The sequence below is a fragment of the Chroicocephalus ridibundus genome, chromosome 3 (genome assembly GCF_963924245.1).
Source record: "Chroicocephalus ridibundus chromosome 3, bChrRid1.1, whole genome shotgun sequence".
Taxonomy (NCBI): Eukaryota; Metazoa; Chordata; class Aves; order Charadriiformes; family Laridae; genus Chroicocephalus; species Chroicocephalus ridibundus.
This window is the reverse complement of record NC_086286.1, coordinates 47815398-47840694: the sequence shown is the minus strand read 5'-3', so window position 1 is coordinate 47840694 and position 25297 is coordinate 47815398. Positions and strand designations below refer to the sequence as shown.

Genomic DNA, 25297 nt, shown 5'->3' with positions numbered 1-25297 from the left:
AAACAAACCAATTTTAAATCAACCAGATGAGTGAAGCACTAATACTACATCATGCGCTTCACCTGGATATTCACTAAGAGACACAAGATATTATGGAGGTTTTACCAGGATGGAACTCATTTTATCCCAATATACCAGGATACCATTATTTCTGATAGTGCTAAACACAAAGGTTTATACTTCACGTGACCCTGAACAAAATACCTTATGTCCATACCGAATATTTGTTTGATTATGTTTCTACAAGATCCTTCTAAAATAGTTACCTTTATTCATTCTCATTTTAAAACTAAATTTTATAGTTTTAATCTCCTTGAACTAAAAGGAAGATTGTGAATTTTCTGGATGACGACTTTAAAAGTTTAGAAACTAACAAACTACATCGCTGCAGAAGGTTGTTAAATAATAACCCACATCACAGCAGCACCAAACTGCTCTCAAACTTCTCAGTTTTTCCTTCAGAAATACAGTTAACAGGTATAATTTCTCTAGGCCCTATACTTTCTGTAGGCTTGCAGCTGTTCCACTGGCAACTGTCATGTTGTTCCTCTGTCATGAATGTATCTGGTTTCAAATTGTGTTTTCATTCACTTTTGCCAAACCAGGAAACCTGAAGCTTCCAACAATGAAATAATTACTTTAGTATATAGTTAGAAGCCACGCACACAACACCTCATAGTCAGCCCCACACACCTAACACAATGGAGAATCCTATATTAGTTTCCTGTGTGAGCTTAATAGCAAAAAAATACAAGGGCAACAGGAATGTAAACACGGAGGTTCAAGACAAAATAATCTTATTTCATAAAACCTACTTGTCATCTACAACATAATTTCAGTATGCAGTTTGTCAATTCTTGTATTTTCACAGTTACTTCTTTAAAGAGACACTCTGCTAACCCCCAAAAAAGAAAAGAAAAAAAAAAGGAAGCCTCAATTAAAAAATAGCCTTCGTTTTCGCTTTTTAGCCACAGCACTTCATTACCTTGATAAAAAATGTCAATCCCAACAACTCGTTATAATTGTAAGAATCCTATGACAGAACAAGTTTCCTTTCTGCCTTATCCAGTAACACCAAACTTCAGTAACCTAAAATCTGTCATGGTTTCATACACTAACCTGTTCAAGAAAAACAAAGTATTTCAAACACTTATTTCTGTTGTGTAGTTTAAAAACACTGTTTCAAAGTCAAACTATACTGTTACATATACCAATCCCAAGTGAGACCCAAGATTACCTTGCTAAATCTAGAAGTACCGTAAATGCTGGCTGCTGCTCTGGAGACCAAGTTAGCTGAAATGCATACAGCTGTCATATAATCCACACTCTTCCTCCTCCTCAGACAAAGCTACCAACTGCCAAATATCATCTAATAATTAGCATATGTAAAGCAAAAGGGCTAGACTATGACATCAGTTTATCTACTCCTTTGAGAATAGTTTTGAATTAAACCTGCAGCCACTCTGACCTTCAAAATTCTAATAAAAAAAAAATAAAAGCTTGCCAAAGAGAACAAAACAAGAAAAAACAAAGAAATCTATTTACAGGTGTATTCTACATTTTAAAATGAGCAGGAAGATATTTCTAAATGTTCTCTTCTTAAGAAAAAAAAATAATAAAAATCCTACTTTAGGAGAAGATGAAAACAACCAGAGTCAAACATCAAAATCACATTCTTTGTATCTGGCTTCTAAACACAATACGAGAGGAACATTCATCACTGAGTAAGAGAAATTAAGTAAATATCTGTGAATGGTGCTTTGGAGCCACCTGAAAAATAAAGAAAGGCAAAGTAGAAATAGACAGTCTATCTAATCTGTCAGTCACCCAAACATAATTAGCTGTTATCGTCACTAACAATAATGAAGATCACTTTTCTGCTATCTCCAAGAGACAAATGACAAAAGGAAGGATGTCACATACAGAAACATCTGAACTCCTCCTTTCTTCTAAGCAGAGAGTCAGTATATATGCTTAACAAAAAGTACATTAAATGGAAGCATGTGTTCCTGCCCCTCTTGGAAATAACCACTTCAAAAAATGTTTACAGATTTAGTTTATATTTTTGAGAAAACTTTGTTGCTGCAGTGGACTTTGATCCTCAGCATTTGCTGGCATGTAGCCCTGCCCTTCCTGAAGCTCTCCACAGCAGTTAATTTCACCGGTCTTAAAGATCACAGAGAAATCTCAAGAAGAAAATTTTCTTGTTTTTTTTTTGGTTTTTTTTTTTTTAAATATGATTCCTTTCCATCCATATGGCTTTCTCCCATTTGCAATAAGATCACAGAATGAAGATGAAACAAAAAACTGTATACAAGCAGACACTAGATGAAGTGGAGGACCTGGAAAAAGTTTGTAATTCCTCCTTCACCCCCTCCTCACCCCCCCTAGGCTGCCATGCACGACAGAGTACATGCTCCATTCATAAGGAATTTGATGAGGCAGCAAATCAGGTTATTAGGCCAAATGACAAGAGTGAGATGGCAAGACAAAGAATAAAACTGCAGAATGTCTAGCAGGTAAGAACTACGAAGTATTGTTCACAGCAAATTAATAATTTTTTAGAGGACTTGTGAGATTTCTAATACTTGTACTAGTACAAAGTACTTGGGAGATTTCTATTTTTGAAACTAGATGCTTCCTCATCTCCTGCCTTCTCCTCTTCCCCCCCTCCCATCTTTGCTAATAGACAGGGCTCAGAGTGTGCTGGGTTAATAACCAGACCAGGTCAGCCTGCAAGAGATTATTTTAAGCTGTCTGCATTTTTTAGATAGGAGTGGATGTGACAGGCTACCCAAGAGAAGACCAAATCTAACAAGAGGTCATCTGTATCATATTGTCGATATTTTAAGCCTGAAATTTACTGAAAACAAAAACTTAGACATTTCATAGACAGGGTAAAAAATATTACAGGATATGCCAGTTTCACAAAATTCAAAGCACTACAGTTCTTTTGGACAATCCATTTTGACCCTGAAAAATGCTTCCAAAACCTCATTAAAACTTTCCTCCCCAATGAACTGAGCCTGAAAAAAGTTCTGATGTCTATTACCCTCTACCTAAGCTCAGTAGCGAAGGAACAACCAACCACAACATTTTTCCTACATCCTGATTAAGGAAGAGCTGCAAGTGACCTCACCTTAATCTTTTTAATTCATGGAATTTATCAATGTTCTAGCTTTTTTTCTGCTTGGAAAATACACATCAGTTTCTCTCCTTTTCCTATAAATTTTCTCAGAATCACTGAATAGTTGAGGTTGGAAGGACTACTGGAGATTTGCTAGCTGAAGCTGTGTCAGATAGATTGGCTGCTCATGGCCATGTCCGGTCAGGTTTTAAATATCTTCAAGGACGGAGAATCCACAACCTCTCCTGGAAGCCTGTTCCAGTGTCCGACCACCCTCACAGCAGAAGTCTTTTCTTATGTTCAGATTGAATTTCATGTATTTCAATTTATGCCCATTATCTCTTGTTCTGTCACTGGACACCCCTAAAAAGAGCCTGGTTCCATCCTCTTTACACCCTCCTTTCAAGTATTTACACATTGATGAGATCCCCCTGAATCAACCAAAAACAAGCTCATAGGATATGGTTTTGACCCATTCTTCAGTTTATCTTCAAAAGTATTTGCATTAATTCTTAGTTATTTCATTAGAGATCTTTTTCTGCATGAGCCAGAAACAAAGGACTTTATGATAATTTATTGTAATCCTTCACTTTAAGGACTGTATATCTTTCACTGTATAAGAGAACAATACACAATTCACTTTACTGAAATAAATTAGATCATATGAATTAAGAGATCAAATGGTCTACATCCTTCCCCCCCACTCCTCCCATAATAACTTTCTCTCAATTATTTTTATTTGGTTATTAGGGCGTTTGTTGTTTTTTCTTACATCTTTTTAGTATGTACCAGTGGTGCATCAGCTTCTTTGTCAAAGGGAAAAATACATACCGCATTTGCCAAGGGCTAGGGAAAGAAGATTTTACAGTAGGTTCACCAAATTTCTGGAAAGTAGCTGTCTCTCCCTTCTAAGAGTCATCACTCTCTAGCTCTTGATCCTAGCTCTCCTTTCCTTATCCCCAGCCTGCCAGCACTCACTCTTCTTTCTCCCCATGCCCTCTCCAAATCAGCTAGCACAAACCACAAATTAGTAAAGCCTTCTGTTTTATTAACTTGCAGTTTGATTTCTGGTTTTGGTGAACCTTGCTAATAATACATGCCTTCCCAAGTGGTCAACTAGTGCTTCTTACTGTTATCTCTTTATTATTTAGAGCGATAGAGCATTTGGATAGGTGAGAAGTCCTACTACTTTCCAAGCTTCAGTAAGCTGAATGGACATATCCAACCAACCTAATAAATCTTGCCAGAGCCACAGACTTTGTGAAGTACAGTGCAGAGAAACCTAACGTAGCACAGGTATTTTTTTTTTTTTTGGCTCGCTGCCTTTAGGAATCAAAATAGCCCTCTGCCTGAACTGGTAAATCCTGCCAGATTTATGACAGTCAGAAGGGAACCAGATTGGGAAGATCAACTCTGCAGATTGATATGACTTTGCAAAAATAAACAAACAACCTGTAGCATAAATAGTATTTTGTAGTATGTGATCTAATAACTTTTTAACAAAATATTAGATTACTTATCCATGACCTTTACACCCAAGTGACAGATGAAAGAACTATTATGACTACGCATTGCTCCAAAACTCCATGGTACACCATGCCTTGAAAAATAAAGCAGCTTGATATTTTACTTATACCTGATTAAGTGTGTTTTAATTCTTCTCACAGAGGAAATAAAGGATAACAATTTGCAGATTGAAAAGGCATATTTGAGACATCAGATATCATACAGAATTACTGAATATATTACATTGCTATTGACAAAAATGGTATGTGCCTATCTACATTTCTAGCTAGTTATTTTTCACTTACTGGTTAGAACCATCATCGTTCCCTCATCACATCTGGAGTCCTGTGCTCTGGGTTTCCCACTACAAGACAGACACGGAATTACTGGAGCAAATCCAGCAAAGGGCCACTAAAATGATTAAGGGATTGGAGCATCTTTCATACAAGGAAAGGCTGAGAGAGCTGGGTCTGTTTGGCCTGGAGAAGAGAAGGCTCAGGGGATGTTTTTCCATTGCCTGCTCTTCTCGTTGGTGTTCACTGACAGGACAAGAGGCAATAGACACAAACTGGAACACATGAAACTCCATCTAAACATAAGAAAACACTTTTTTACTGAGAGTCAGACAACAGAACAGGTTGTGCAGAGAGGTTATGGAGTCTCTGCCCTTAAAGATATTTGAAACCTGACTGGACTTGGCCCCCAGCAACCTGCTCTAGCCAACCATCCTTAAGCAGGAGGTTAGACTACATGAAGAGGTGCCTGACCACCTCACCAATTCCGTGATTTCTCTAATACAGTTCAGCTTCTGAAAACAATTTTCTTTGCACCAAGTGCATGCCACGTTTTCCATGAAAAAGTTATATCACACTATATTCTACATATATTATTGGATCAAATTTACTGCTATACATTCTTTCTTTGCATTAGTTTCTGAAAATATGGTATGTTTATGCACAAACTACATCATTCTATCTATACCCATATCATAACTATTACACCATATAAAACTTGGGTTCGTTCCCAAGTCACAAATATACTAACAAAATACTAAAATTCTAGATCAGATAAGTTGTCCAACGTACATATGTCCCTATACAACAACCATCAGAAATATGAAAGGAATAGTTTCAGTATCTAGTGATTCAGTTTATCAGCAGCTACAGGTGAAGAGGGGTGGACTTACTTCAAATGTATTTATTTATTTATTCTTATTAAAAGGAAATATGCCACAGGATACAAAATTCTGCATTTAGGTTGACTGATTCTGTATTCACTTCATAAATTTGGAAACATGCTCCCATTCAAAAGGTCACTCAGGAAGCAGATGATGACTTAGGCAAATGTAGATAAGTTCACCACTTAGATGTGACACATAAATTCTATGTGTATGTACAGCCTCTAATTTTATTATGTGTTCCTCTGCCTTAACAGACATAATCTACAGACATAATGCAGGCCTGTTCAGTTGCAAGAACTAAACAACCTAATGTAAGTAATTTAGATTACTATTTAAGTAGTTGAAATTGTAAACATTTCTCAGATATTTAGTTTTGTGTGACCATTGTTTAATAAATGGTTAACTACTATACTTTCTTCAGATACAAAACCACTATCAGTTTTCTACAATGAGAATAATTTCCTTTCTATCTTCTTATGCCTGCACTTGTGATAGAAAAAGAGTGAATAAGTTCTCATGGTCTACGAAATACATATTTCAAAAACAAGACTTCCAAAACTGCTAATCAGTATCAGTGCTACCACAATTGTGAGCTATAATCAGAGAATTTTTTTGACATAAGCATCTAGCAGAATATATGGAAAAAAACAAACAAAAAAAATTCAAGATGAAGATATTCTTAATACATAATACAAAATATATTACAGTATTATCCTCTCAGTCTGACCATTTCTGAAGCAAAACACACTGTTTATATGAAAAGTAGTAGGTAAGATTTTCTGAGGTATGTCCTATGCTGCCACTAATACAGCAGACCTTCATCAGGCTCAGTAACATAGGAGTCTGGTGATCTTATTTTGTATTATAGAACAGACTATTTATTGAAAAATGGAGTCTCAGATGAAAAGGGGAAAGAAACTATTAAGTCGATGTGAGCAAAGGAAGCCACTTAAAACCTGATAAACAGTAACATGTAGCTATTGAGCATCCACCTAGTTTAACTGCTGCAGCACACGGAGGGCAGAGGGGCTCAGGTGGCCAGACAGAAAGTTCAATTTCGTTTTTCGCGTCAAAGCATAAGCCAACCATGCCAAACCACTGGCAAGGAAGGTCAGTTATTCCGACTCTCCTAAATCTAGGATTCTTTGAATAGATTGGACAACCTGTACAGAATTCAAAAGCAGTTATCTTACTTCATACAAATCTCTGAATGCATAATAAACTTTAAATAAAATTAAAAATAATTTTAATTAATATTTAAAAAAAATAAATATAAACTCCTTCCAGAATTTTTTTTCTCTTGGAAACAATATGTAGTTGGAAATGAAAGCTTAAAGTTTTACTAGTGTCATCAATATGATACAGATTGAAAACTACTACTCCAGGGGAAAAAAAAAAGTACAAACTGCAATTGCATGTAGGGTATTATAAAGTAGAAATAATGTTCTAGCCTGCATTTGGAACACCTGGAACACTCTGGAAGGGCAGCCCGGTCCTATACCTTAGCAGGCATGGGTACTTCACAATCAGCTGTTGTTTGAAATTCTGCCCTCTCTCTGCTCTGCCTCCCATGTTTGGCTGGCCTCCCTAGTCAGGTACCTCATCTATGCTGCAGATGTCTGCCATGGGAGCTGTGTGACTATACCTGGCTCAGTCAGAAAGAAAACTATTGCCTCACACCAGATGCAACCTAGTCAGAAAAGCTGGCCACCAGCCTGGACAATAGAATCGTAGAATGGTTAGATTTGGAAGGGACCTTAAAGATCACTACACTCCCTGTCAAAGAGTCCCTCCCTGTCTTTCCTGTAGGCCCCCTTTAGGTACTGAAAGGCTGCTATAAGATCTACCTGGAGCCTTCCCTTCTCCAGGCTGAACACCCCCAACTCTCTCAGCCTGTCCTCATAGGAGAGGTGCTCCAGCCCTCTGATCATCTTCGTGGCCCTCCACTGGACCCGTTCCAACTGGTCCATGTCCATTAGATGCTTGAACATCAGGTTTTTACAAGCTTAGTTTGCCTCCTAGGCAAACATAGCTTAGTGTTGAACTTACAAACAATAGAAGATTTCGGGACAGTTCCACTTAAAAAAAAAAAAAAGAAAATTCTGGTTTTATTTTCCTGCCCCAAAATAGGAATATTTTAGAAAAAAAATGGATTATGCAAAGTAAGCTCTTGTCAGAAAATAGAAGTTTCTAACCAACTTCAGTAATGATCTTTCATATTATTTCTGTGTAAAAGAACATAGAGTAGTGGAGCCCTGTATTTTCTGCAGGATTATGGTGCTTGAAAAGACTGGAAATGAGACTACAATGAATAAAATAAGAATATGAAGCATAACTTATGTAATTTATAGTTTGTTTATACAAAATTTATCTACCCTTACAAAACCCAACATCTCAGTTATAATAATAACCAGGAAAAAAGCTAAATTAGAGTAGTTTCTCTGAACATTTACTTATATACCTTTATACCTAGGAAAATAATTGGGTTTTCGTGCTTTGCATGAAAGAGAAAAAGACAAAAGAGGAAAAAGTGACTACTACAAAAATTAGCAGCCTAGCTTACAAGTTTACCTAAAACAACTGTGTCTGTGCTTTTAACCTGATTTGATTTCACATTGATCATATCCTCATAATATTATTAATCTAGAAAGAGGGGAGGTAGAAGGGATTCAACTTCACTCCCCCCCGCCCCAATCTGCCCACGACACAGAAAGAAGGAACACGAGTACAGCACTTCTTCCTATGATACCCATTGAAGGATAACTTCAGTGCGAACATGAAATCAAGCGAGTTTTGAAAGCTTCTCTTAAACAAAAGTTTTCAGCATTTTACTTTCCTACTTCCTCCTACAGCTGCCGTAAAGCTGTGAAATTCTGGGTTATAATTAAGTATAGCCTTAAATCTACAAACATTTATCACCTCTTACCTTTAATTTTTGGTACACACCTCCGATAGATGTTTGGCATTAGACTGACCCAGGATTGTTGAATGAGCCACAACACATATTGTGGCCCTGTACTATTCTATTTCTTCTCTACAGAAGAAATCTCCCACAACTCCTTCTCCTTCTCGCTACTATCTCCCTCATCTTGTAACATGAGAAATCCATATTGCTAGTTTTGCATGTATATCATTGCTTTTATGTTAGGGTTGTGGGTTTTTTTGAAACAGTTTGTGAAAGACTAAAAGTTTTTCATCTGGACCACAAGCAACTAAGCATAATTCTGAAACTCTTACACAATTATACACAATTTATTTTCCACTGTTTATCATATTCAATGGTACTCCATTCTTCAAACAAAAGTAGTTACAGTACATATTTACTATGTCTGACAGTGACCAGATTACTAGATATATTAACTAAAGACCTTTTTTATGTGGCAGATTTCTCTCTAGATTATAGTATTCTTGGTGAACCCATGGAGTGAAAATAGAATTAATGAATTTGACCAAGTTTTTCAAGTTTGTATTGAAATGCTTCCCAAATGCTTGCATGCTGTTGAATGTAAACAATTTATCTATAAATCCCCAAAAGCAGATTTTATTCAGGAGTAAACATGCACGCACACATGGACAGGAAGGTGTCCATCCCCCAAGAAGTTATTCATTTTATTACTGTGCTGCAGGGAGCATGTCTTCGTTAGATGACAGATTCTGTTCAGCCAACATGACGTATTTCTAAACCTGAGCCACGCACTAGAACTATAAAGCAATCCAGTTGGACTAGATCATGGAGTCTGCAGAATTAGGGGCTATAGGAGGATGACTGCAGCTCTTAACTCCTGTTGCAGAAAATATCAAGATGTCATGATTTTTGGCAACTGTAGGCTCAGGATTTTCTACAAGCAGCCTAATTAGCCCTTACAAAGAACACTCTTCCAGCGTATTATGCTAGTGCCTATTTCTGGTCAGATTAGCTCTTTTCCAGAGGAAGACCAAGCTAAGAATTTCCAAGTCACCAAAATTATGATTTTATTTTTGGCTTATCCAATGCATTAAGGAATGCAATCACCCTTCTGAATAATAACAGCTGTATAACAAGTGTTGCCTCAATGTGATTGTACCATACGCTTCAATATTAATGAGAGGCAATCTGCCAAGTAACAAATTTCAAAAAAGACTGAACTTCACTTGTATGCTGAGCCACATAAATGATTCTCTTATGGGTTTGTTAAGATGCTTTAGATATCCCAAATGAATTCAGTTTGTGAGATGTCAAACATCAAGACTAACGGTAACACAGCTGCCATTTTATTTAGAAGGCAGGGTAATACTACAAATCTACTAAAAATATATTTGTCACTGGTTAGAAATTATTCTTACCTTTGGCTAGAAGGTTTCCCAAAGGATTCCAACTTGAGTCACTTTTTTGCTGATATCAGTAGAATGGAGATACCTGCAAGATAAATGAGAAAGGCTTGGGTCTTTTTATTTTTAGAGGAACATGTGCAGTTATGATAAGGCACTAAGGCATAAGTAAAAACAATAATATTAAATGAACACTTGTGCAAAATGAGAATCTACTAATTTATACATAAAAATAAAATATCAAGAACAACTCACTGGCTTTAAAATTCAGCTTAGTGTAACATACCATATGCATGTGTTACAACAGAGAATTTACAGCCATTATCTGCGTAAATTCCTGGCAATAACTGGAAAAAAAATCTTTGCCAGGGGAAGAGGTCATGAACCAGTAGCTGCTGAACAGTCAGACTGTTTCATTATGGCTCTGCGTCAAAGGTCATGATAAAGGGTCCACAGCTATTCCTAGAACCCAAGTAGCTTAATAATGTTTTCAATTACAAGTCTGAGAAAAAAACATGAAGTTCCATAAAATGTTTTGAGGGAAGACAGTAGTCAGTTCATCCAAAAAGTTGAGAGACATTCTATGAAAATCTGTGGCATGGCAGTATCTAACACCGCAAACTTTACACTTCATAGACGATAAAAAAAAAAAAAGAACAGAAGAAGCCAAAACCACAAAGTTGTCGAAACATTCACCAAGGTGACTAAACTGCAGAAAACTCAATCTCATAAACAGGGAAATATTATTACTCTGAATGAAGTAAAATAAAAGTATATGTAAAGTGAAAATATTTTAGATAGGTCTGATCAACATACAAAGATATAGAACATAAAACTATCATGTACCAATAAGGTGATTTGGCTTTCTATTTTATATCTGCGCTAACACAGTTTCAAAGGGAGTTCATTTTAGCATGACCTCAGATAGAAAAATCTGGCTTGAAAATACACAATGTTACATTCATACTGAAAGAAAGGAAAAAGAAAACACACACAGCAGGAACAGATGTTATTTCCTGTACTAAATCACCACCATAGGGATAAAAATAATTGTAGTAAGTATTTTACAGAATAGCGCATACAATGGAAAAGAACACAAAGCCTCAACTGCAAATCTAGGTACTATAGACACCAGTAACATACACAAACAAAAATGCAATGCAGGACAGTTTACTATTATCCTCATTTTAGGCCTAGGCAAAACTAGGCAGCCACTTAAATCTGCCTTTACCAGGATGCTCACAGTAGTAAAAACCTACTTGGCTTGAGCAAGCACTTCCGCCAGCACAAGTTTTATGGGAGAGCTAAACCAAAACTAAACTATACCAGTAGCAGTGTTGACCAACATCATTCAATAACTAATCCATTTGCCAACTGAAGGCACATTTTAAAAAAACCCAGGATATTAAAAGAAAAATCTCATTCCCAACCTAAAAATTACATCTGATGAAGACAAATTTCAACATAAACCTCACTGAAGTAAAAGCTGAAACTAAAGCCATAGACAAACATTTTAACCTTTTTATTTACGAGTCTGGAAAAAAGAACGTGAGAACACAGTAACAATATCTAAAACACATAAGAAATAAGAGTATCTAAATTCTAAACAATACCTGCATATAGTAAAACCAACAGCTGAAGAATGAAAGGAAGTCCAGCAGGACAGATTTGTTTTCTCACCTAGGTTATTGCTGGGAGCAAAACTATACATCCTTGCACAAATTGTAGACTGGCATGTATTTTAGTCTAATCTGACAAACTGAAGACAACAATTTAAAACAAGAATTATCATAATTTACAAGTGATACACAGACCTCTATATAAGTACAAATCCCTACTGTAGTCTTATAGTGTCACTATAAGACAGACATCTGTTCCAATGTAAAACTGAAATTAAATCATAAACTAAATCAAATACATACATATATAAACACATAAAAATATTCAATAATCCTCTCCAGACAGATAAGAATAACTGAAATCTATCCTTATTTTCCACTAGGAGCCTCTGAATTCGTAAGTTGTATTATCAGGATAAGAGGAATATCAGCCATTAGCGAGCACAGCTGGAGAACCAGAAAAGTAAATACATGAGACGAAAGTAATTGCAAAAATGGAAAATAATTTTTTTAGAATGACTATGGAATCCGGTCAGTTTTCCAAAAGAAACTGGTATCAATTTTCTATAAATAACTTTATGAAAATATTGTCATTAACTTTGTCTTTCATACAAAAAAAATTAATAAGATGTCTTCATACATTGCAAATCACTAGAAGAGCAAGCTTCAAAATATCTGTCTCAAAGACAATTTCCAGATTACCTATTTATGGGAATAGAAAGTGGAATCAATTGATCCACAGAGTAAAGTAAGATTTAGAGGATTATGCAGTTTTATTGTGAGGCAGCCAAATGGGAAAACACTAGGCTTTATCCACATTTTTTTTTTTAATCCCAAGTTCTCATACAGAACATTGCATGAGGGAAAAAAATATTTAAGAATTTAAAAGAAAAATAATTCAATCTATTTTAAAAAAAATAATTCATTGTTTCACCAGTTTTCCAAGAGTTTTCTTCATAACGTCTTGCCTTTACATTCATGAAGATCTACAAATGGAAAAACAAAACCCTCCAAACTTAAAGTAATGTATGTTCCTTTAAACTCATATAAAGTAACAAATTATAAATCAGAAATCGGGAGAAACTGCCTCTTTTCTTAAATGTACTTTAAAACTTATTTGTAGCATTAGATGTCATAAGACCCCTGTGCGTAAGGTGACTATCCTTGTCATCTCATCTTTTACTATTCCCAGAGTCCCATCTGGGTTGTTTTATTCTCCAGGAAGTAAATGCATTTCATTTGCTGGTTTGTTAGTCTTTTCTTTTTCTAAATGTCCTCTGGAATTGAAGACTAGAGACTTGCTTCTCCAGGGAATGTCACTGAGGAAGTCGGCTTGGCCAATGACAAGTCAAAGAAGATTTCACCTAAGAAGATATCTGAAACGCCAGTAGAAGTAATTCCTAAGTAGATTAGGAAGGCCAATCCTTATTAGTACTTCTGTCTGGCATAAGGTCAGACATTCATAACTGTCGCCTGCCACACACTGCACCTTTTTTTCAACTACGAAAACATGATTTTTCTGCCTGAATCTTTGGTATTACTTATGTCCAATCTTTTAATATTTTTCTATTCCTATTTTTTTATCATAGGAAAAGCAGAAAGAGATTAATATCAGTACCAGACATCTGCTTTTCTCCAGGCAAGTATTCTTTCTCTACCCAAAAGTGTCTTGGCTATGCAGAAGAAACTGATTTCAGAAAAAAATGGGGTAGACTGCATCGTCCTACTCAGGAGAGACCAGTTCCAAGCAAGCTTCCTAGTGCTCTGAAACATTGTACAGATGGTCACTTCAGAAATAAGCTCCACAGCAAGTTCAATATGTCCAGAATATCAACTTGCCACAGTCAACCTACACAGTAAGTCTCATGTACCCTGGACATGCTCAACTCGTAACGTAGGAGCCATATTTCTGCTGGGATATCTGAGGGAAAATAGGAGAACTTTCATGGGAAGGAAGAAGTAAATCTCTGGAAGATGAGCCTAGCAAATCTGCTAGGAAAGTTAGATTCAAACGTCCATACATACAAAAAGAAGCTGGATTTATTACATTTGCAAGATGCATAAGAAAACCATTTCTTACATGTGAAATGTAAATCTAATAGTTTCCTCATTAAAGAATCTTCAGGACAAGAATGTAATTACACCTGAGATCCCATTCACTTTGAAAAAAATACAAAGTTCAAAATTATACATAGTCCAGCAAAATAAATTTCACATAGCACCACAAAGACTAGCTAATGCCTTGTTGAGTCATTTGGTCTAGGTTGTAGGATACCCTTGGCATTCGTTTCTTCAAGACTCCAAGCTTTTAAGAAGAAGCTTTATGCTTCCCTCTACACCTAGACAAAATCTCATTCATGACTGCAGTAGCTCTTTCTGCAATGGTCCAACTAGAATGAAGAAAGAATTAAAAAATACAGAGAGAAAGGCAACAAGCAGACAGATACTTCTGGCCTAGAAGAACACAAAAACGAATACAGGCAGCAAAAGTATCATTCTGTTTCTTCTATAAGGACAAAGACAAGGCACATGCTCCATTCACCAAGACGTGCCAGAAGACAGACCACTCTCAGTTGCCGTGTACATACACACATGCACACACTTCAGTCTTATTTGCCACATTAGACTGAAAAACCCAGACATTAGGATTTCCGTGTGAGGAACTGGATCCTGTGTGAATCCATCATGCAGGGCAAGAAAAAAAAAATTAAAATCATGTTTGTAACAGGGAACGCTGCTGCTAAGGCTTTTTGGTTTTAAATACCCATTACAAAACCAAAAGTGGAGTTCAGTATCTATTAAGCAAGCAAGATTTTTTTTCATTTCCATGCTTACAATTGCCTTTTCTCAGTATTCACATATTAACTACTTTTAACATACGGAGCAAAAGAAATGACAAAAACTACTACAATACATTTCCATTTTCAAGTGTGACTACAGTAAAAGAACTGCAGATAAAAATACATACAGCTAATGACAAGTAATATTGTATACATATTTTTCTCTACCTTTCTCAGTTTTATTGGCAAAGCTATTGTCTCTCCTATCAGCTTATATATAACCAGAGGTTTCAAGAAAGCCAGATTATTCTATAATGCTTAAACAGAATTTAGAATTAAATGCCTAATCCACAGTTCTTGCTGGTGGTAAAGGTTCTTGCTGGTGCTGCAGAAGATAAATGAAAAATCAGATCGCTATTCGCAGAAATTAATTTTGTAACACAGGCCAGAATAAGATATCCTGATTCACACCAGAATTCTAGTTAAAGATTTCACAGGTGAAGCAGAACTTTGAGAATATGTACACTCTACATGTACATTTGAAACCATTACTTTCAAGAAAAATCCAATTATGACATTTCTGTAGCAAAGACAACTGTATTTCAAAGACAGCCAGCTGGAAGACAGATGTGCAAATGTAACTTGAACCAGCAATTAAAAGTACACATATCAAAAGTGCTCGCTTTTAAATAAAAGCCACATTCCATAAGCTCTTAGCTTTTATTTTGAGGTGTAGCCTATATCTGATCAAGTTCTTACAATGACCACAAGTTACACACAGGACTGGGGAGAAACCAAAACACTCCATGTCCTAACTCCTGCATCTAGCACTTCTCAGGGTCAAGACTGAAGTGATTACATGTATTTTGCTGTTTATTTCCCCTCCAAACACTAAACTCAATTTAACTCCATATAACTTCCAATATTCCCAACACAATAGGCTGGTCTCTGTAAAGGCACTTTTCCTTCCTTTCATACAGAAAATATCCTGTCAACAGCCTATTTCCCACTCTCTAAGTGACTCCTTTTGTTTACAGGAAGGAAAGGCAACAGAAATCTTGCCGTAAAACAGTGAGAGCTAAAAAGTTCTGCTTCACTTCCTACTGTGCAGGTGTTTCATACGTGAAATGTATTGTAGAGTCTTCATTTCATAGAGAAAACATGCTGCTGCTTTTTGAAATTCAGACTGAGCAATAGAAAACAATAAGTTTAAGGAAGTAGCAGCATGCTTTACTGTGAAACAAAACAAAGATATACAATAAACAAGCCATAAACAAGATCGACAATGTATTTTTTTTCCCCCCTCAGCTCTGTATAATGAGACACAGAAAAACAAAAGGCACCAAGATTTAGAAGTGAAATGTAATGAAGCACAGACTCAAGAAAACAAGCTCCACTTTCTGTCATTCCTTCTTCTGTGTAGTTCCTGCTATAACGTGCTCAAACCATTTTTTCAAGGCCCTAAATGTAAGCTATACAAGGCAGTATCTTTGCTTTAGAGCTTGTAAAATCCCTGGCTTTGGACACCACAATTCTTTTACGCATTGACTTGCGAACTGGGTTTTCCTTCTAAATCCATAATCTCTTTCTTAATTTTACGCTGCCCAAATAAACACGTACAAATCAACGTTCCAACCACCTTAGACTGCAAAAAAAAAAAATCCTCCCTTATTTGATCAGCTTTTTTTATTACAGATGCTGGTGTCAGTGTTACAGTGTCTATTTAAAATCCAAATTAGAATTCCTCATTTACAGGTTTTTCTTGGACTCCATATTCTGAACTTCTGTAACAAAGCCACAGGCACGGTGACAAGTAACTTGTGTCTTGGTTCAGGGTGCCTGGCACCTCAGCTTGTACACTTGTTTGTGAGTTTCAAAAATACCAACATCCATCATAGCAAGAACTACATTCATCACTCCAAGATCTAGCATTCTCTATTGGCCAGTGGTGTGTGGAAAATTCAAATTCTAAAAGAAGTCAAGCAGATGAGGGCACTAATCATGGTAGGCTACACACACCACTCAGTTTAAAAGGAAGTTGAGAATGTTGTCACTATTGCATACTGCCACAGCACATCTATCACAAATACTGTCACAATATAAAATTGTATGAAATGTAAAAATACTGTCATAAAGTTAAATTTGCCTCTCTGTGGAAGGGATACCTTATTTGACACAGGCTGGCCTAACCTCACCAGCTACAGGTCAGTTTGTAAATATTTCACCACAACAGTAAACATTGTTCCTAGTTCTACATAACCAGCCCCTGTGCATGCAGCAGAAGAGGGATGCCTCCCCAGTGGATGTATTTCTAAACTCTGAGCATCCAGCTGAGTGTAGCCGAGGGAACAGCATTCAATCACCAGAGAGCACGCTGCCCAAACACCCATCTCCTACCTTAAAGCAACAGCAAGCCTGCTGGAAGGACCAAATGGGCCAAGGCAATTTGAGGGTGATCGGCTCGACCACCATTGTTTCAATCCAAACACTTTCAATGAAACATGCAATTACTTGGAGTTTGTTAAAAGCAGCTTTCCATACCAAGCTGAACTGTCCTGTTATGCGATCAGTTACCTGGGAAAACAAGTTACGTCACTGCAGTCTGAATACTTAAAGAAAGATTTGCTAATTACGGGCAATTAATTAGCAGCGGTACTAATTTGAAAAGCAATATCCAATCAGCTTTTATCTGCTTGAGTCTCAGATTGAGCCCTGAGAAGAATTGTTTATAGAACCTGATGAGCAACCTGTAGCTTTGGACAATCCTTTCTCTGAGATGGATAATAAACAGCACTTGCTAAGAAACACGTAAGGTAGATAGTGCAACATACTCTACTGGCTCACTCTCTACTAGAAGTCGCAGTGCAACTAGGTCTATCCTTAGGCCATCATAATTTTCTTATAGACACTCAAAGGTAACTATACCTTTATCCTGAATATGAAAAATAAACTAGCCCTGCTCTGACTTGGAAGACCGCTATCACATTTTGAATATCACCTCAAGTAAAGAATGTCCTTCATTATGAAGACAGGAAACGTAAGCTACAGATAGCTCTACCTCTTGAACTCCCTTTTCAATTGGGAAAGGGTTTGTGCATCACACTAAATGATTTTGTTAGAAATGAACAGAACACCACACATTGCCCATCGTTTCACTGTCTTTTTAGCTACAATAAATTGGCAATTAATATGGAATGTAATTATTTTTAATAAAAGGTAGTAAGGGAGAGCTAAATCTTTATCATTTATATTTTCAACATGCCACGTAACATATTGCCATTCATGTACGTAATGTGAACATCATCTTCATTCCCACCTTTTTTTATTTTTCTTCTATGAAACAGGCATTTTTTTCTCCCTTTGCAACACCTCATTTTGACCACAGAGCAAAAGCATGTAATAATCAACACCACAAAGACAGCATGAAACAGTATCAGTTCTGGCACTACAAAATACCACGCTTGGACCACAAATTATAGAAAATACAGTAGATATTATAGACTAGATAGCATAGCCACTTTCAGATCTCTTCTGTCTTTGCTGCTTTTCTCTTCTTTGCCAGGAATACCTCATCATTTAGTCCTCACATTTTTTTTTTAATGTTTTTTTTAAAATTGGACTATGCCAGACTTCATCACAGAAGGAGGTAAACAGCTTAAATGTGAGTGGCTTGGTATAACCCCAGCTAAGGCAAGTACCACACCCCACAATGAAAGAGAAGGTGCTCTTAACTTCCCTGTATTTTCAGTGTACAGCAATAAAACATTTGCAGTACTTTTGATACCCCTTAACCACGCAAAAAAGGAAAACTCATGAAAGTGTAAATGCTGAAGATATTAATTATAAAGATGAGTTACCAGCCTGGAACTGAAGTTACTAAACAAGACAGAAATCATTGATAGTATCCACTAAAAAGCAGATTAAAAAAAAAAAAGTCAGCTAGAGAATGAAGTAGTACTGGACAGCTTGCAGTTAAACGCAACAGGAATGCGGCAACTGACTTAGGGCAACTGCTTAAAAGCAGCAAAGATACAAAAATGATTCACAGGTCATAAAATGGGTGTGAAATAAACTTAACTAAATTATAGTGCTGCAAACACTATTAACAGAAATAATAAGATTTTTTTTTTATATTGTTGCCATAGGTCTGCTTAATATTTTGTCATTAACTTTTGTCTGGGGTGAAAAAGTACTTTGTTATTTTTAAGAGTGGAAAGCAAGATTTTAAGTACTATGGAAAAATCCAAAACATTTCTTTGTCAGCTCTGTTTTCTTCAAGAGTGAAAAGTAGTATGGTTTTCAAATGCTATCAGTGGAGGGAAATTTTTCTGGTATTATTATTTTATCTCAAAAACAAGCGCAGATTTTTGTGAATACCATTTGCAAATGCCTTACTGTGTGTAGGATATGCCTTTTGACAGTGTTGTTTGCTTTCTCAAACATATGAGCCACAGTCACTTTAGAATGGGAATAAAAGAAAGGGCATAGAGGATGAACAAAAAAACTAATCAGTATAAGCTTTGGAGTGGCTGAGAGGGACTTCTGGAAGTCACGCAGTCCAACCTTCTGCTCAGAGCAGGACTGTCGTCAACACTAGAAAAGGTCAGGCACGGGTTTTTGTCTGGCTGAGTCTTCATGACCTCCAAAGATGGAAAATTCAATAGCTTCTCCAGGCAACCTGTTCCAGGGCTGTACTAGCCTCCCAGTAGTGTTCTTCCTCATGTCTATCCAGAACATACCACATCACAATTTGCGGCCAATCTGGTGCCGCTGAGAAAAATTCAGCTCTATCATTTTTGTAACTACCCTTCAAGCAGCTATGGGACACTCTTAGGTGACCCGACAGCTGATTCTTTGCCAGAGTAAACAAGCCTAGCTCCGTCAGCCTCTCCTGGCAGATCTTTTGCTCTAGCAGTATGCCTTCTTCCCATCCTATTGCTACTCCCCAGTTCCTCAACATCCTTCCTGAACTGTGGGGAACAAAATTGGGTATTTTAACATAAATCAAGATCTTTAATGTACCATCCAGCTCTCCTACTGAAATATCCAGTCATTTAAAGAAACTGGTTTGCCAAATTTAGAAATTAATTTGATCATTTCTTCATTCAACACAATTATAACCTCATAGTGCTTTTCATACACGCTGAACTTACACATGTGATTGAAAATCCTATTCAAAAGTCTGTACAGTCCTCTTTCAACCTTAACTCTGATACAACATTGAAAAAGCTGACAATGCCCAGAATTTAATTTGAACATCTCCCATTTCCCTTCGAATATCAGAGACAAAAATAGCATAATTGGTCATCAAATTCATTCCAAGAATACGATCCTCATAATTTACTACCATTGCTTTTTATAGACAACACTTAATTACATGGTGTAATAGTAGAGTAGAATCAGCCAGATTAAACACACACAATGCAAAACTAAAGGGAGTATATAAGGTAAACGCACAATAGAAAATAAAGAATTTATGGTGATCCTTTTGAGGAGTAGAGAGATCTAAACTATCTGCTGAGCTGATAAGTACACTATAACTTATTGTAACAATATGTATCCCTCTTTCAGGTCCAGAAGGACTAACTTGAAACCAACCCAAAACTGTCAGCATCCCAAATACCATTAATCCATATCCATAGATCAACAAGATTTGGTGATGGATTTTGGATACATAGAATCATAGAATCGTCTAGTTTGGAAAAGACCTTTAAGATCATCAAGTCCAACCATCAACCTAACACTGCCAAAACCATCACTAAACCATGTCCCTAAGCACCACGTCTACTCGTCTTTTAAATACCTCCAGGGATGGTGAATCAACCACTTCCCTGGACAGCCCGTTTTAGTGCTTGATAACCCTTTTGGTGAAGAAATTTTTCCTAATATCCAATCTAAACTTCCCCTGGTACAATTTGAGGCCATTTCCTCTTGTCCTATCACTTGTTACTTGGGAGAAGAGACCAACCCCCACCTCTCTACAACCTCCTTTCAGGTAGTTGTAGAGAGCAATAAGGTTCCCCTCAGCCTCCTTTTCTCCAGGCTCCCTCAGCCACTCCCCACAGGACTTGTGCTCTAGACCCCTCACCAGCTTCGTTGCCCTTTCTTGTAGTGAGGGTCCCAAAACTGAACACACATTGATTCTAATTTCACTGAAGTCAAAGAAAGTTTGTCATAGACAAAAATCACAATGATTTCACCCATTAAGTGAACCAGGGGAAATAATACCTTTTATGAAGGTTGTAACACTGGATGTTTTAGGATATGGTAGCTGTCTTATACTAAGAAATTTGAAGCCCATGGAAGTGTAAGTTTCTCATAACAATTTTGATTTGAATAAACATTTTTTGGAGATTGGAATGAGATAACAGATCTTTACATACTTTACAAAATTATAAATGAATTCTTCAATTAGTTTGACTAAAGAAACATTTTTACTACATTTTGGATTCCCATTGCAACTAGAGCATAATATTTATGTACTTACACTACAGTCTAGGGTGCATTCTCTTTGCCTAACCAAAAAAAATAAATTTGCTCACCACTCTTTCACTCAGCCAGTGTTTCTGTGAATTGTCACTACATAAATAATTGATATTACGTGTTGGGGGACAGGGGAAGTTGTTGGGTTGGTTTGGTTTTTGTTCCTCTCCAACTCCCTATCCCCCATCTCCTTGATATAGCTGCAGAGAAGACTCATTCACAAGCATTTTTAATATGGGCAATTACATTTACCACCTCTGCTGTTTCACAGCCCTTTCTTCTTTACTGAATGGTAAAACAGAAGAACAGTCATTGAAGAAACTTGAAACTAAAACTTGGTTTCTGGTCGGGATTGCTTCATTTTGATTCCTTTTTCATTTATGTTTGACAGACACATTTTTTTCTCTTCTATTTAAAAAAAACACTGCATTTTGATTGTACAAGATTTCCAGTTTAAATTCTTAAACCCATTATTCTTGCAGATGAAGATTCAATAACTTACTTCAAACATGGCATAGTTTGTGTGGTTCTGAATGAAAAACACACATTCTGTATTTCAGACATGCCTAAATATGCCAGCCTGCCAATCAAACTAGAAGCATCCCAAAGGCACTATTGAACAAGAGGAGAGATGAGGAAAGGCAGAGATAATAGCCTGCCTCCTATAAAACAAAAAATTACTAAGAACAAGGTTTGTTTGCTGTACCAGAAATATTTGAAAGCAATATTTGTCATGGACTTTTATAGACTTTACTGTCTGAGAAAAAGAAAAAAAAATACAACACATCTAAATTACTGAATAATTATCAGGGATAACAGTTTCACTTTGCCATGTGCCATATACTGTAATTTTCTTTCCAACTTCAGTAAGATAGTCCCTGGGTTTGTGCATTTAAAGAGGCCATCTGCTGCAGAACTTACTTAAGTGTCCTTAAATGCAGAGCTGTTACTGCTAGTCAGTATTTGTGAAACAGGAGTAATAGCCACCTATAAGATGTAAAAAAAAAAAAAAAAAAAAGTTGGCTAAGAGACAAATCCACTCCCCATATTTTTGCACACAGTTTAGAAATCAGCACACATCACAGAAATATAAACAGTGTTAAAAAAGGCGTTTACAATCTCAATTTAAAATGCCACCAGTTAAGATGTAACAGATTTCAACATGATTCAGATATGACCTAACCTACTCCTAAATAAAACAATAGTAAGTAGGTTTTGGAATTATTTAAGAGCTTCAAAAAATTGTAAATATAAAATAGGAGACTTCATGAGGATAATATAGTTCAATATATTCAAATAAGTCTTCTGTGAAACAAAATGCAGATGACTACATTTTTATAAAGATAATTCATTCTCTCAATGTGTGTTTTATAAACCATGATTTGTACTTTTTTTTCCCCAAAAGTTAGTTATAATAGCTCTAATTTAAGGGTCGCGCTCTCCTAGTCCATGCATAGGAAAGAATGCAAAGTAATGAGTATTGTGTACCTTAACTGGGACTTAAAAGGACATCAAGTTTCTTGCCATCTTTTATAGGCGAACACTTTATAGATAATAATCTTTGAGAAAGACAGCAAGGCACCCTCGTGCATTCTGCTAGCTAGTGCAGGTTGAGCAGAGCTCAATGGCTTTGTCACCATGCCATGCCATATCTTTTGCCTTGAAAGTAAGTCTCCCTCACTCATTCAGTACCTTGAGCTACAGTGTTGTTGTGAACACAGCCTCTCAGTCTTGTTAAAAGCATTCAGTGACTAAGAGGAATTTAACCTGACCTGAAACAAACTTCCAAGGTTGCCAAAGTTCTAGAAACACATCCTTTATCTCAACTATTGAATCAAAACTAAACCAAGACAAATCCTTCTATTATAAAGCTTCAGCTGCTACTAAGAAGAAGGCTGGAGTAAATACCTACTGATTTAGAAGGCATTTTGAAACTGTGTGTGCCACCATACAGCTTTATCTCAATAATGCACTTGTATAACAATTCATACCCATTAAGAATGCTAGCTACAGTATATTCCATTCTAAAAACTGCAATAGGATAAAAGAGTAATGAAAACTAGCAGTCAAGTAATGTAGCATTTCCACCAGGAATAGATATCTAGCAATCAAAAAAAAATATAATTTCTAAATCATAAACATCACAGACCAAGGATAAACTGTCTCTTTCTGCTGACTTATAAAACCAAGATCACCAAAAGAACAAAAACGAACCAGTGATCTGTTGCAGATCTGGGAATGTTTCGCTTCTTTAGTATGTGTGGAACAGACAATGAAACTGTGACTCACAGTTATGTTTTATTTCCCTTTCTACATTTCAGATATGTGTACAAGCATGCACACGTACGCGTCCCATTCACTCACCCCTCTCCTATCTGGCAAAGATTTCCTCACTCCCCAACCCAAGAGCATTACTGTTGTTTTATTTCATTTCGTTTTAGTAGAAGGCTCTACCTATGTCATGACTAGTATGTCAAGACTGGCTTGAAAACAAAACAGCAAATCAAGACTGAGCAGTACTGAAAAAATTCTTGCGATAACTGTACAATTGCAATATACACACTTTGCAGCTATTACAAATATCCTAAACATAGAATCATAATGGTTGGAAGATCATCAAGTCCAACCCTTAACCTACCACTGCCAAGTTACTGCTAAGCCATGTCCCCAAGCACCACATCTACCCATCTTTTAAATACCTCCAGGGATGGTGACTCAGTCACTTCCCTGGGCAGCCTTGATAATCCTTTTCAGTGAAGAAATTTGTCCCAATATCCAATCTAAACCTCCCCTGGTACAACTTGAGGCTGTCTCCTCTTGTCCTATCACTTGTTACTTGGGAGAAGAGACTGACCCCCACCTCTCTACAACCTCCTTTCAGGTTGTTCTAGAGAACAATAAGGTCTCCCCTCAGCCTCCTTTTCTCCAGACTAAACAACCCCAGCTCCCTCAGCTGCTCCTCATGAGACTTGTGGTCTAGACCCTTCACCAGTTTCCTTGGATGCGCTCCAGCACCTCAATGTCTGTCTTGTAGTGAGGGGCCCAAAACTGAACACAGTACTCAAGGTGGGGCCTCACCAGTGCCGAGTACAGGGGGATGATCACTCCCCTAGTCCTGCTGGACACAGTTTTTGATACAAGCCAGGATGTTATTTGCTTTTTTGGCCATCTGGGCATACTGCTGGCTCATATTCAGAACATACCACCCAGCCCTTCTTTCCCCTTCCCACAAAGGGATTAGTATTTTTTGTTTCAGTCATGATTATCAGCTATAGCATTTTTAAGCAGCTCATACTTTTAAGAACAAAATAGGAACACAGATGCTTTTTTCTGAAAGCAGAAGTATTTTCAAGTTAACATACTTTTAAGATGTATGGACTAAAAGAAAAAAAAAAAGAACATAAAAAGACATATAATATACTTTGGAGTACAAAGAGAACAGAATATTTGTGTTTCACAACTTTTTTATCCCCCACAACAGGAAAAAAATGGTATCTAGTGTTGATTATTGAAACAAAAGATACTTTAAAAACTGACAATGAAGTTACAAAACACAGAAAAGTCAGGATTCTAGACCTTCGCACTCTGATGGGACAAACGGTCGATAACCTTGCAGACATCAGACTTGGCTTTAGATAAAAATCAGACTAGGATTGTGGGAGTAAGTCCAGGCACAGGCTTCGTCTCTTTTGTACTAAAAGTGACAGCTGAAAAGAGTCTGTATCAGCTACGCAGAGCAGTGACAGTTCTGTACACAAAGAGGCTCACTTTGCAAGTTTTTCATTTTTCTCATATATCACTCAATCATCACAAAAGACAGCACTAAGTTTCAGACAGATTTGTTTTGTTCTGTTAAGGTCATAAGGTTAGGGAATTCAGACTGATTACTCGCTTGTGAAGTCCTATACAAATAGGTCATCATTTTGTCATAAACTGCTCTCAATATAATAATGGAAAAGTAGTCTGGAAAAAAATAATAATTATGGAAGGACATACAAAGCAAGCTTGAAGTTTTCTTAATATAGAGTCCAAATTCTCGAATATTCTACTCAAAATATCAATAATCACAAAATACAGATCTGCACTCCCATCTGTACTAGGTCAAAGAACAGCCAGGGCTAAAGAGGACTCTTGATATAATAAAACCCCCCACTATTTAAATTCATCCAATATAGTGCCTAATATCTAAAAATGAAACTTGAAGTGGTTGGTTTGTTTTTTTCCAGATGAACAATTCTTTTAATCTAACAGAAAAACTGAGAGCATTTTGTATATATGGAGGATATTCTTAATA

General features: G+C 36.6%; 1 protein-coding gene across 4 annotated transcripts in view; it reads right to left on the bottom strand.

The window, feature by feature from the left end:
• The window catches only part of SIPA1L2 (signal induced proliferation associated 1 like 2), a 151733-nt gene that overhangs the window by 105367 nt on the left and 21069 nt on the right, over positions 1–25297 (bottom strand). For all 4 annotated transcript variants that reach the window (XM_063329034.1, XM_063329035.1, XM_063329036.1 and 1 more), the window contains exon 2: positions 10137–10209. The gene's annotated coding sequence lies outside the window, so the exon portion shown is untranslated. The remainder of the gene's footprint in view (positions 1–10136; positions 10210–25297) is intronic.